Source organism: Dipodomys merriami, unplaced genomic scaffold (genome assembly GCF_024711535.1).
Source record: "Dipodomys merriami isolate MVZ:Mamm:240054 unplaced genomic scaffold, mDipMer1.0.p SCAF_80, whole genome shotgun sequence".
NCBI lineage: Eukaryota > Metazoa > Chordata > Mammalia > Rodentia > Heteromyidae > Dipodomys > Dipodomys merriami.
This window is the reverse complement of record NW_027206402.1, coordinates 5,918,059-5,931,756: the sequence shown is the minus strand read 5'-3', so window position 1 is coordinate 5,931,756 and position 13,698 is coordinate 5,918,059.

Here is a 13,698-nt window from a genome sequence, read left to right as displayed (position 1 = left end):
ACCCTCACCCTAACCCAAACACTCACCCAACATTCACCCTCACCCTAATACTCACCCTAACCCTTACCCTCATCCTAAACATAACCCTAACCCCAAGCCTCCCCCTAACCCCCACCATAACCCTAAGCCTAACCATAACCCTTAACCTAAACCTCACCCTAACCCTAACAATAACCCTCAGCCTCAGCCTCACCATAACCCTCACCCTAACCCTTACCCTCACCATCAACCTAACCTTCACAGTAACCCTAACCCTCATCCTAATCCTAACCCTAACCGTAATCCTCACACTAATCCTAAACCTAAACCTAACACAAAACCTCACACTAACCCTCACTCTAACGCTATACCTAACCCTCAACCTCAACCTAACCCTCACCCTCACCCTTAACCTCATGCTCACCCAACCCTCACCCTAACCCTAAACCTCAACCTAACACTAAACCTAACCATCACCCTCACCCTAAACCTAACCATCAGCCTCACCATAACACTAAACCTCATCCTAACCCTAAACCTCATCTTCACCCTATCCCTAACCCTAAACCTTACCCTAACCCTCACCCTCACCCTTACCCACACCCTCACCCCAACCCTAACCCTAAACATAACCCTCACCCTAACCCTCACCCTCACCCTCACCCTCACCTAATCCTCAAAATGACCCTAAACCTCACCCTAACCCTAAACCTCACCTTAACCCTAACCCTATCTCTAAACCTCAACCTAACCCTCACCCTAACACTAACCCAAAACCTAAACCTCACCTTCAAAATAACCCTCACCCTAACGCTTACCCTCACCCTAAACCTAACCCTAACCCTAACCCTCATACTATCCTTAACTCTCACCTTAACCCTCACCCTAACCCTAACCCTAACCATAACTCTCACACTATCCCTTACCCTCACCCTAACCCTAAACCTACCCATCACCCTAACCCTCATCCTAACCCTAACCCTAACTCTAACCCTCACCTTCAACCTCACCCTCACCCTCAGCCTAAACCTAAACCAAACCTATTCCTAACCCTAACCCTCAAGCTCACTCTAACCCTAACCCTAACCCTAACCTTAAACCTCATCCTCACCCTCACCCTAACCCTCACTTACCTATTTCCCTCACCCTAACGCTAACCCTAACCCTAACCCACACACTAACCCTAACACTCACCCTCACCCTAAACATCACCCTAACCCTAACCCAAACGCTAAACCTAACCCTCACCCTAAACCTAACCCTAACCTTCACCTAATCCTAACCCTCACCCTCACCCTGAGCCTAATTGTAACCCTAACCCTAATCCTAAATCTAACCCTCCCCGTCACCTAACCCTAACCCTAACCCTCACCCTCACCGTCACCATAACCCTCACCCTAACCCTAACCCTCACCCACACCCTCACCCTAACCCTCACTCTCACCCTAGCCCTCACCCTAATCCTAACCATAACATTAACAAAGCCCTCACCCTCACCCTCACCCTCAGCCTCAGCCTAAACCTATCCCTAAACCTAATCCTAAACCTAACCCTCACCCTCACCCTCACCTTCACCCTAATCCTTACCCTCATCCTCACCCTAACCTTTAACCTCACCCTAACGCTAGCCCTCATCCCTTATCTTCATCCTCAGCCTAAACCTAATCCTAACCCTAATCCTAACACTAACCGTCACCCACACCCTCACTCTAACCATAACCCTCACCCTAAGCCTCAACCTAACCCTAACCCTAACCCTCACCCTAACCCTAACCCTAACCCTAATGCTAACCCTAAAGCTCAAACTTACCCTAACCCTTACCCTAATCCTAACCCTCACCCTCACCCTAAGTCTAACTGTAACCCTAACCCTAATCCAAAATCAAATCCTCACCGTCACCTAACCCTAACCCTCACCCTCACCCTCACCGTCACCATAACCCTCAACCTAACCTTAACCCTCACCCACACCCTCACCCTCACCCTAACCCTCACTCTCACCCTAGCCCTAACCATAATATTAACCCAGCCCTCACCCTCACCCTCACCCTCAGCCTCAGCCTAAACCTATCCCCAAACCGAATCCTAGCCCTAATACTCACCCTCACCCTCACCTTCACCCTAATCCTTACCCTCACCCTCACCCTAACCTTTAACCTCATCCTAACGCTAACCCTAACCTCACACTAAACTTAACCCTCACCCTAACACTGACCCTAACCCTCACCCTCATCCCTTATCTTCACCCTCAGCCTAAACCTAATCCTAACCCTAATCCTAAACCTAACCGTCACCCACACCCTCACTCTAACCATAACCCTCACCCTCACCCTTATCCTAACGCTAAGCCTCACCCTCACCCTCACCCTAAGCCTAAACCTAATACTAACCCTCACCCTAACCCTAAGCCTAACCCTAACCCTCACACGATCCCTAACCCTAACCCTAACTCCAACCCTACCCCTCACCCTAAACCTCACCCTAACCCTAAACCTAAGCCTAACCCTAACCCTCACCATAATCCTTACCCTCACCCTCACCCTAAGCCTAATTGTAACCCTAACCCTAATCCTAAATCTAGCCCTCACCTTCACCTAACCCTAACTCTAACCCTCACCCTCACAGTCAACATAACCCTCACCCTAACCCTAACCCTCACCCACACACTCACCGTCACCCTAACCCTCACTCTCACCCTAGCCCTCACCCTAATCCTAACCATAACATTAACAAAGCCCTCACCCTCACCCTCACGCTCAGCCTCAGCCTAAACCTGTCCCTAAACCTAACCCTAACCCTAAGCCTAACCCTCACCCTCACCCTCACCCTAACACTTACCATAACCCTCACACTCATCCCTTATCTTCACCCTCAGCCTAAACCTAATCCTAACCATAATCCTAAACCTAACCGTCACCCCCACCCTCACTTTAACCATAACCCTCACCCACACCCTTATCCTAACGCTAAGCCTCACCCTCACCCTCACCCTCAGCCTAAACCTAATACTAACCCTCACCCTAACCCCAAGCCTAACCCTAACCCTCACACGATCCCTAACCCTAACCCTAACCCTAAACCTACCCCTCACCCTAAACCTCACCCTAACCCTAACCCTAAGCCTAACCCTAACCCTCACCCTAATCCTTACCCTCACCCTCACCCTAAGCCTAATTGTAACCCTAACCCTAATCCTAAATCTAGCCCTCACCGTCACCTAACCCTAACTCTAACCCTCACCCTCACAGTCAACATAACCCTCACCCTAACCCTAACCCTCACCCACACACTCACCGTCACCCTAACCCTCACTCTCACCCTAGCCCTCACCCTAATCCTAACCATAACATTAACAAAGCCCTCACCCTCACCCTCACCCTCAGCCTCAGCCTAAACCTATCCCTAAAACCAACCCTAACCCTAACCCTAACCCTCACCCTCACCCTAACACTGACCCTCACCCTCACACTCATCCCTTATCTACACCCTCAGCCTAAACCTAATCCTAAACCTAATCCTAAACTTAACCGTCACCCACACCCTCACTCTAACCATAACCCTCACCCTCACCCTAATCCTAACGCTAAGCTTCACCCTCACCCTCACACTCACCCTCAGCCTAAACCTAATACTAACCCTCACCCTAACCTTAAGCCTAACCCTAACCCTCACACGATCCCTAACTGTCACCCTAACCCTAACCCTACCCCTCACCCTAAACCTCATCCTAACCCTAACCCTAAGCCTAAACCTAACCCTCACCTTCACCCTCACGCTCAGCCTAAGCCTAAGCCTAAACCTAACCTAATCCTAATCCTAACCCTCATCCTCACTCTCACCCTAACACTAACCCCAAACCGAAACCTCACCCTCACCCTCACACTTAACCTCCACAGTAACACTTAAACTCACTCTAAACCTAAACCTAGCCCTAACCCACACACTAAGCCTAACCCACACCCTTACCCTAAACCTACCCCTCACCCTAACCCCAACCCTAACCCTCACCCTAACCCTAACCCTCACCATCAGCCTCACCCTCACAGTCACCCTAACCCTCACCCTAACCCTAACCCTAAACCTAACACTAATCCTAACCCTTAAACTAACTCTAACCCTCACCCTAACACTCACGCTAACCTTAACCCTCCCTCTCACCCTAACCATAACTATAACACTAACCCTCACCCTCACCCTAACCCTCACCCTAAGGCTTACCCTCACCTTAACCCTAAGCCTAAACTTAACGCTCATACTACCAATAAACCTCACCCTAACCCTAAACCTACATCTCACCCTAACACTCATCCTAACCCTAACCCTAAACCTAAACCTCACCCTCACCCTCTCCCTCAGCTTAACCTTAAACCTAACCTAATCCTATCCCTAACCCTCACACGCACTCTCACCTTATCTAGAACTCTAACCCTAACCTTAACCCTCACACTCGCACTCACCCTAATCCTCACCGTGACCCTTAACCTCACCCTGAACCTAACCCTAACCCTAACCCTCACACTCACCCTAACCCTCACCCTAACACTAACCCTCACTGTAGTGACCGTCTACTCGACCAGCGAGGAAAAACGACCACCACTCCAGGAGTCTTCTCAGATCACGCTTTATTGGAGAGCCTTTTAGTTGTAGGAGAGCTTGGGCGCGAGAGAGCGTGCACCCGAAACACAGCCGCTTATATAGGGAATTCGAACACGGGTCTTTTCTATTGTTGGTCGCCTGCCTTTTACCGTCACCAGGTGTCATGGGATTGGCTGGGGACACTACCTTGCTCGCGCACGCGCACAGCCCAGGCGTCCCGCCAAGCACCGTCTGGAGAGCGTGCACCCGAAACACAGCCGCTTATATAGGGAATTCGAACACGGGTCTTTTCTATTGTTGGTCGCCTGCCTTTTACCGTCACCAGGTGTCATGGGATTGGCTGGGGACACTACCTTGCTCGCGCACGCGCACAGCCCAGGCGTCCCGCCAAGCACCGTCTGGAGTGGTAATCCTCAAAACTGCAAGGGAGTGGGCGGAGTCTCGCCTCGGCTCCCTACAGTTCCCCCTTCTTTGTTTTATGGCAACAGGTAAGAGTAGAGGTTGGGCCTCTGTCTAAGACATTAATGAGAGGACCTTGCACTGGCCTTCGCCTGAGGGGCGCCTTCCCCAGTGATGACCAGGCCCGTCCGATGCCTTTTTTGCAGAGGTGGGATCTTGGGCATCAACCCACTTGCTACCCAGCATGCTCTTCTTGAGGAGATGGTACCCTCAAGTGCAGTGCACTTGCCTGGCACCCTGTCCCAAATTGCAAATTGCATACCTGTCCCGGTGCAATGGGATCCCCTGATCCCTCGGGGTGCTAAGGCTATGCAGAATGGTAAGGCTTAACTGCCTCTCAGGGCCGACAGCCAAATCTGGGGTGAGGATCCACTCTCCAAAGCGGCTAATGCTTGCAAGATAACAACCTTGTCCCTTCTGGTTTGGGCTCGAAGGCAACAGACCAACCATAGGCAGACCACACATCCTCCCAAGCAGCAGGCTAAAAACATTCCGACTCCCACCCGCTCTTTGACAAAGGACACCACAGAGGCAATCCAGTCAGTAAATTGTAACAGCCCACAGCATCATCAGTTTAGCTATCACAGGGATTGTTATTAGCACTGTTGCTAACAGCAGGAAGATCAGCTGCATCTTCAAGAGGGGGTTCTGTTGCAGTCTCCACTGGCCTGGTCAGTCTCATTGGCACCCAGTGAGGTACTTCTTGACTCTGTGGAAAAACACAAACAGCTCCCCTGGATCTCGTTATTACCGGATCCGGTCCATACCATTTATTATTAATAACATCCTTCCACATAACCATGTCTTTAGTATCCATGGAGTCTCTTGTCATATGCCGATCTGCGGCAGACTGATCGTTGTCATTTAGAATTAAAAAATTAAGGGTAAAGAGCGCAAGAGAAAGTCTTTCCCTGGGGGACGCGGACTCAGCAACTCCCCCTTTTTGTTTTTGAAGCATTTCTTTTATGCTTCTATTAGCTCTTTCCACTATACCTTGTCCTTGAGGATTGTAGGGCAATCCGGTGGTGTGGGCAACCTGCATTTGTGCGCAAAAGGCGCGAAAACCATGGGAAGTATAAGCAGGGCCATTATCCGTCTTGAGTTTAAGGGGCTTTCCCCAAGCTGCCCAAGCTTCTAAGCAGTGTATTCTGACGTGAGACACCTTTTCTCCTGCCAAAGGTGTGGCATGAATGACACCGGAAAAGGTGTCCACAGACACATGTAAATATTTCAACTTACCAAATTCCGTCAGATGAGTAACATCCATTTGCCATAGGGCATTTGGTCTCAACCCCCTGGGGTTTACCCCCACATGGGGAGGATGAAGAAAGGTAACACAAGATTTACAGGCTTTAACAATATCTCTTGCCACATGCCTGGACAAATTATATCTTTTCCTAAGGGTATTAGCAGGTACATGATACAATCTATGAAAGTCTTTTGCCAATTCTACAGGATCAGCAGCGACCAGAGCCACAGCCCGAGTTGCCTGGTCCACCAAATCATTACACTTTGCCATTGGGCCCGGCAACATAGAGTGGGCACGAATATGTCCAATATAAAAAGGATGTTTTCTGTTTAAGATAAGGGACTGAATCTGTAACAAAACATTAGAAATTGTACTGGCCTGCTTAACTGAAGCAGCAACTTCAAGAGAAGCAACGGCATTTACAACATATAATGAATCAGAAAATAAGTTAAAAGGTTGATCAAATCTTTTAAAAACTTCAAGCACAATTAAACATTCAACAGCCTGTGGGACATTCGGCCGAAAATTAAAGACTACCGGCTGTTTGTGTCCTTGAACAAAAAAGGCACCTTGTCCAGATTTTGATCCATCCGTAAAGATGGTTAGAGCATCAACCAAGGGCTCCTTTGAAGTGACAACAGGAAAATACACTAAATTTTTGTTAACTATGGCAAGCAGAGGATGCTTAGGATAATGATTATCAATTACATTTGGAAATGAGCAAACAAGAATTGCCCACATATCCACTGTGGCTGCTAAAATTTCAACTTGCTCACGGGTGTATGGAATAATTAATTTATCTGGAATTTTTGCAAAGTGCATTAAACAATACTTCATACCCAAAATTGCCTGTTTAGCCACTAATTCAGGAAAATATTGAACAGTTTTTGCTCCCACAGAATTGCCGTGGAGCCACAATAAGGGGACATTTTGCCAAAGAACCCCCGTGGGATAATTTTTTGTTTTTAATATACATAAATCAATAGGTAATTTTAAATCAACCCGTGAAAGTTGAGCCCTAGACAAAGCTGCCTCAACCTTTTGTAGGGAATTTAGTGCTAAAGGTGTCAGGGATCTAGAGGAGGTGACTTCAGGGTCGCCCTCCAAAATAGCAAATAAAGGTAACAACTCTGACCGAGGGAGATTAAGAAACCCCCTTATCCAATTAATATCTCCTGCCAATTGCTGAAAATCATTAAGTGTTTTAAGATGACCAGTTCGAATGGAAAGTTTTTGTGGTTTAATCTCAGTAGGGGAAACAATGGTTCCCAGAAATTGAACAACACTAGTCTGCTGAACCTTCTCAGGGGCAATAATTAATCCTTTATTAGCTAAGGTCTCCGTTACCTGCCCAAACACTTTATGAAGAGTCTCTACCGAGGGAGCAGCCAACAAGATATCATCCATATAATGGACAATCCGTACTTTTGGAAATTTTTCCCTAACAGGGGTTAATGCAGCCCCCACGAACAATTGACAAATTGTTGGGCTATTAGCCATCCCTTGGGGGAGAACTTTCCACTGATAGCGAGCATCCGGGGTTTCATGATTAACCGAGGGCAAAGTAAAGGCAAAGCGCTCCCTATCCTTTTCATAAAGAGGTATGGAAAAAAAGCAATCCTTAATGTCTAAGGCCAGAATAGGCCACTCCCTAGGTAACGCAGACAGCAGTGGAAGTCCCCTTTGGATGGGTCCCATAATTTGCATCTGGGCATTTACTGCTCTAAGGTCATGTAATAATCTCCATTTTCCGGAGGCCTTTTTGATAACAAAAATTGGGGTATTCCAAGATGACACTGAAGGCTCAACATGCCCCAGCTGCAGCTGTTCCTGGACAAGAGTTTGAGCCGCTTCCAATTTTTCTCGAGAGAGGGGCCACTGAGGAACCCACACCGCCTTTTGCGTTAACCAAGGTATGGGTACCACACCTTCAGTGGAAGCTTTGTTTTCAGAGGCCCCTAAGAAAAACCCAAACCCTTCCTGTCCTGTTTAGGAAGTGGCTCTATCGGCTCCTTGCGTCCTTGGAGACGCCGACCAAGCCCCAAGGCTGGCACAAATCCTTGCTGTTTCATCATATTCTGACTGGCCTCAGAATAATCATTAGTTAAAGTTAACTTTAGCTGTTGCTGCACATCTCTTCCCCAAAGATTGACAGGGACGTCTACCACAAATGGCTGCATTTTTCCAACCTGGCCTTCGTCTGTTCTCCAAGTCAATTCTTTTGCACTTAACTGTGGGGCATCAGCATAGCCCAGCCCTTGCAAGGTCTGGGAGGATTTCTGAGTTGGCCATTGCTTTGGCCACTCCCCTCTTTGGATGATGCTTCGATCTGCCCCTGTATCCACCAGTCCCTCAAATCTTTTCCCTTCTACTTGGAGAGTTAACTTGGGTCTTTGGTCTAAAGTTATGGACAGGCATGTAAGGTCGACTCCAGTGGAGCCTAGCCCTTTATCTCCTCTCTCTATCTCCTTAGCAGGGAAGTTGCCATGAAGAGAAGGCAAAAGCAGGAGCTGTGTAATTCTATCCCCGGGAGAAATGGACACCACTCCATGGGGGACATGGCAGAGGACCTTGATAGTCCCCGTATAGTCAGGGTCAATTACTCCCGGGAAAATTATTAATCCTCTCATTGTGGAGGAGGAGCGTCCTAAAACTATTCCTACAGTGCCTTCATCTAGGGGTCCTGTCATGTCTGTCTCCACAATCTGGACTCCCATCTGCTGTGTTAATACCCGTCCGGAGGTGGCACAGAGGTCCAACCCTGCGGAGCCTGAGGTTGCTCTTCTTGGCTGGGGGGTTGTAGCAGGTGCTGTCCGGGAGCCAGAGTCTGAAATGCCCCATAAACTTTCGGGCCCTGGGGACGAGGGCCCTTCTCTCCGTTTTTTGGCTCCTGTTCCGAATTAGTGTTTGGAGTAATTTGGGGGATAAAATGTCCATTGATGTCTCTAACTGACCTGCATTCGTTGACCCAATGCTTTCCCTTTTTACAACGAGGACACACTCCTGGAGTCCTTGGCGGCCTGGGTATGTTTTGTGCAGGACCACCATTTTGTGGGCATTGCTGTCTAAAATGTCCCAACTGACCACACCGGAAACACCCTTTTCCTTTACTATCTTTTGCGGCCCCGGCAGCCGACAAGACAGCAGCTGCCAGCCCCGCATTGGTCAGGGGGCCACCTACTTCTCTGCAGGCTTTTAACCAAGCTTCTAGGCTTTGGGTTCTTACTGGGGTAATTGCCCTCTGACATTCCTTGGTGCTTTGTTCAAAAATGATTTGTTGTACAAATGGCATGGCTGTTTCCAGATTTCCTAACACCCGCTCGGCTGTCTCTAGCATACGGGCAACAAAATCAGAAAATGGCTCATTAGGGGCCTGCATGATTTTTGTTAGATTGCCAGCCACCTCTCCCTTGTTTGGGAGGGCTCGCCAGGACATGTAAAAAACCTCGTTTACCTGGCGGTATACTTCAAAGGGATATCCTGTCTGGTCTACCGAGTAGATTCCCTGCCCGAGAAGCATGTCTACGGTCCAGTCCGGGTGCCCGTCACGGACATTTTGTCTGTATTGGGCTTGAGCCTTGTCTTGAACAATAGACCGGAGATCGAGGTACTGCCCATGATTAAGGCAGGTACGGGCTACCTCAAACCAGTCCGTGGGCGTCATGGCATTGAAGGTCAGTCTTCGGAGCAAGGCAGTGTTATAATTAGCCGTCACTCCATAAGTCCGGACTGCCTCAACTAAATCCTTAAGCTGGGAGTAGGAAACCGGCTCAAAATTTCTTTCAGCAGTAATCGGATTTTCAAAAACTGGGAAAGCAGCTGCCAGCTGCGACCAGGTATTTTCTTTAATAAAGTGACTCTTCCCTGCCGGCGGGCACGGCGGGGGGGCCGACGGGTGAGGGGCAGCTCCGTTTCCTCTCCCTGGCTGCTGCGGTACTCCCACCCCTAGGGGGCGCCACCCTCCATATTTGTCTGCCACGTGCTCCGCCACAGCCTCTTCTAACTCTTCACTATCAGCTGGATCGAGCTGCTCTCCCTCCTCCTCTAACATTTCTTCCTCTGAGTCACTCACAAGATTACTATATTCTTGGTCCCGCCCTTCCACATGTAGGGCTGAGAACCGGTTTGCTTTTAAAGAAGGGCGCGGGAATCTCCTTGAGACCCCCTCCTCTCTGAAACCCTTCTCCTTTTGTGAGGGCTGCAGCCCCTCTCGCTTTAATTCTTTAGGATCCTTCTGTCTTTTTTCCCTTTTTCTTTTTGGCCTCTTTTCCTCCCCATTACTGTATACTGACTCTGATAGACTATCCTGATGCTGCGTTAGTACTTTGCGTCCTTCCTGGATTAAATCAAACCCTCCCTCCTCGAGGCAAGTGCGCACCATCAAAAAGACAAGCCACAAGGGAAGAAGCAATGCAAGCAACCAATAAATATCTAAATCTACAGTGAACAGCATACCGGGGGATGTTTACCAACGTCTCCTCTCCGCGTGTTGAGTTCTGGCTCCAATTCGGCCTCTCGCGCGGGTCCCGTCCCAGGTTCGTTCCCGGGTTTCAGCACCAGTTGTAGTGACCGTCTACTCGACCAGCGAGGAAAAACGACCACCACTCCAGGAGTCTTCTCAGATCACGCTTTATTGGAGAGCCTTTTAGTTGTAGGAGAGCTTGGGCGCGAGAGAGCGTGCACCCGAAACACAGCCGCTTATATAGGGAATTCGAACACGGGTCTTTTCTATTGTTGGTCGCCTGCCTTTTACCGTCACCAGGTGTCATGGGATTGGCTGGGGACACTACCTTGCTCGCGCACGCGCACAGCCCAGGCGTCCCGCCAAGCACCTTCTGGAGTGGTAATCCTCAAAACTGCAAGGGAGTGGGCGGAGTCTCGCCTCGGCTCCCTACACCTCACCCTCACCCTAATGCTCACCCTAAACCTTACCTAAACCAAACCGTCACCCTCACACTCACCCTTCACCCTATACCTCACCCTCAGCCTAGCCCTCACCCTAATCCTAACCATAAAAATAACCCAGCCCTCAACCTTAACCTCACACTCAACCTCAGCCTAACCCTATAACTAAACCTAATCCTAACCCTAACCCTCACCATAACCATCACCTTCACCCTAAATCTAACCCTCACCCTAACCCTAGCCCTCACTCTCACCCAAAACCTAACCCTTACCCTAACGCTAACCCTCACCCTAAACCTAACCCTGACCCTAAATTTAATACTAACCCTCTCCCTAACCCTAACCCTAACCCTAACACTCACCCTAACCAAAACCCTAACCCTAATACTAACCCTAAACCTCACCCTCACCCTAATCCTAACCATCAGCCTAACGCTCATACTCACCCTAACCCTAAAACTAACCCACACCCAAACCCTAACCCTAACCCTCACCCTCACCCTGACCTTAACCCTAACCCTAACAATAACCCTCACCCGTATCCCTAACAATAACCATAACCCTAACCCTAACCCTCACCCTAACCCTAAGCCTAACCCCACCCATCAGCCCAATCCTCATCCTAAACTTAAACCTAAAACTAAACCTCACGTTAGACCTAAACATCACCCTAACCCTAACCCTCATCTTCACCCTCACCCTCACCCTCAGCCTAACCTTAAACTTAACCCTAACCCTAAGCCTGAACCTCACCCTCAACCTCAACCTAACACTAACCCTAACCCTCACCCTAACCTTAATCCTAACCCTAACCCTATACCTATCCCATACCCTAACCTTAACCCTCACCCTAACCCCCACCCTAACACATACCCTCACCATAACCCTAACCCTATCCCTCACCCTAACCCTCACCCTAACCCTAAGCCTAACCCCACCCATCAGCCCAATCCTCATCCTAAACTTAAACCTAAAACTAAACCTCACGTTAGACCTAAACATCACCCTAACCCTAACCCTCATCTTCACCCTCACCCTAAACGTCACCCTAAACCTTAGCCTCTACCTAACCCTCCTCCTATCCTTAACCATAATCCTCACACTAAACCTAACCCTAACCCTCACCCTAATGCTAAACCTCATCCTAACCCTCACCCTCACCGTAACCCTAACCCTAACCCTATACCTATCCCTCACCCTAAACTTAACCCTCACCCTAGACCTCAACCTAACACATAACCTCATCCTAACCCTAACCCTAACCTTCACCCTAACCTTTACCTGAACCCTAACCCTGTCTCTAAACCTCAGCTTCACCCTAAACCTTACTCTAACCCTTACCCTCACCCAAACCCTCACCCTAACCCTAACACTAATACTCACACTAACCCTCACCCTAAACCTAACCGTCAGCCTAAACCTCACCATCAAACTCACCCTAAACTTAACCCTAAACTTGAACCTAATCCTAAACCTAACCCAATCCCTCACCCTCACCCTAACCCAAACCCTAACCCTAACCCTCTTCCTCACCCTCACCCTCACCCTCACATTCACGCTAACCCTAACGCTTACCCTCACCTTAACCCTAACCCTAACCCTCACCAAAACCCTAACCCTAACCCTCACACTCACCCTAACCCTAACCCTCATCCTCACTCTAAATCTAAACCTCACCCTCAGCCTAGCCCTCAACCTAACTCTAACCTTAAGCCTAACCTTCACTCTCACCCTAACCCTAATGCTAACCCTAACCTTCAACTTCACCCTAACCCACACTCTAAACCTCAAACTCACCCTAAATCTAACCTTCACCCTCACCCTAACCCTAATCCTAACCCTCACCCTAACACTCATCTTAACCCTTACTCTCCCACCTATCCCTCACCCTACAACTTACCCTAACCCTAACCCTCTCCCTAATCCTCACCCTCAACATATACCTGACCCTAACCCTTACCCTCACCTGAACCCTAACCCTAACTCTAACGCCAATCCTCACACGTACCCTAACCATAACCCTAACCCTCACCCTAACCCTCAACCTCACCCTCACCCTAACTCTATCCCTCAACATAACCCTAATCCTCACCCTCACCCTAAAACTCACTGACACCCTAATCCTCACCGTCACTCTAACCCTCACCCACACCCTAACCCTCACACTCACCCGAACAATCACCCTCACCCTAACCCTCAACCTCACCCTAAATATAACCTTAATACTAACCCTCATCCTAACCCTAACCCTAACACTCACCCTAAGCCTAAGCCTAAACCTAACCCTAATCCTAAACCTAACCCTCTCCCTCACCCTCACCGTAGCCCAAAAACTAAACCTAACCCTAACCCTCACCCTCACCCTCATTCTAAATCTAACCCTCACCCTCACGCTAATCCTAACCCTAACCCTAACCCTCACCTTAACACTCACCTTAAAACTCACGCTAAACGTAACCATCCCTCTCACCCTAACTTTCACGCTAAAGCTTACCCTAACCCTAAACCTA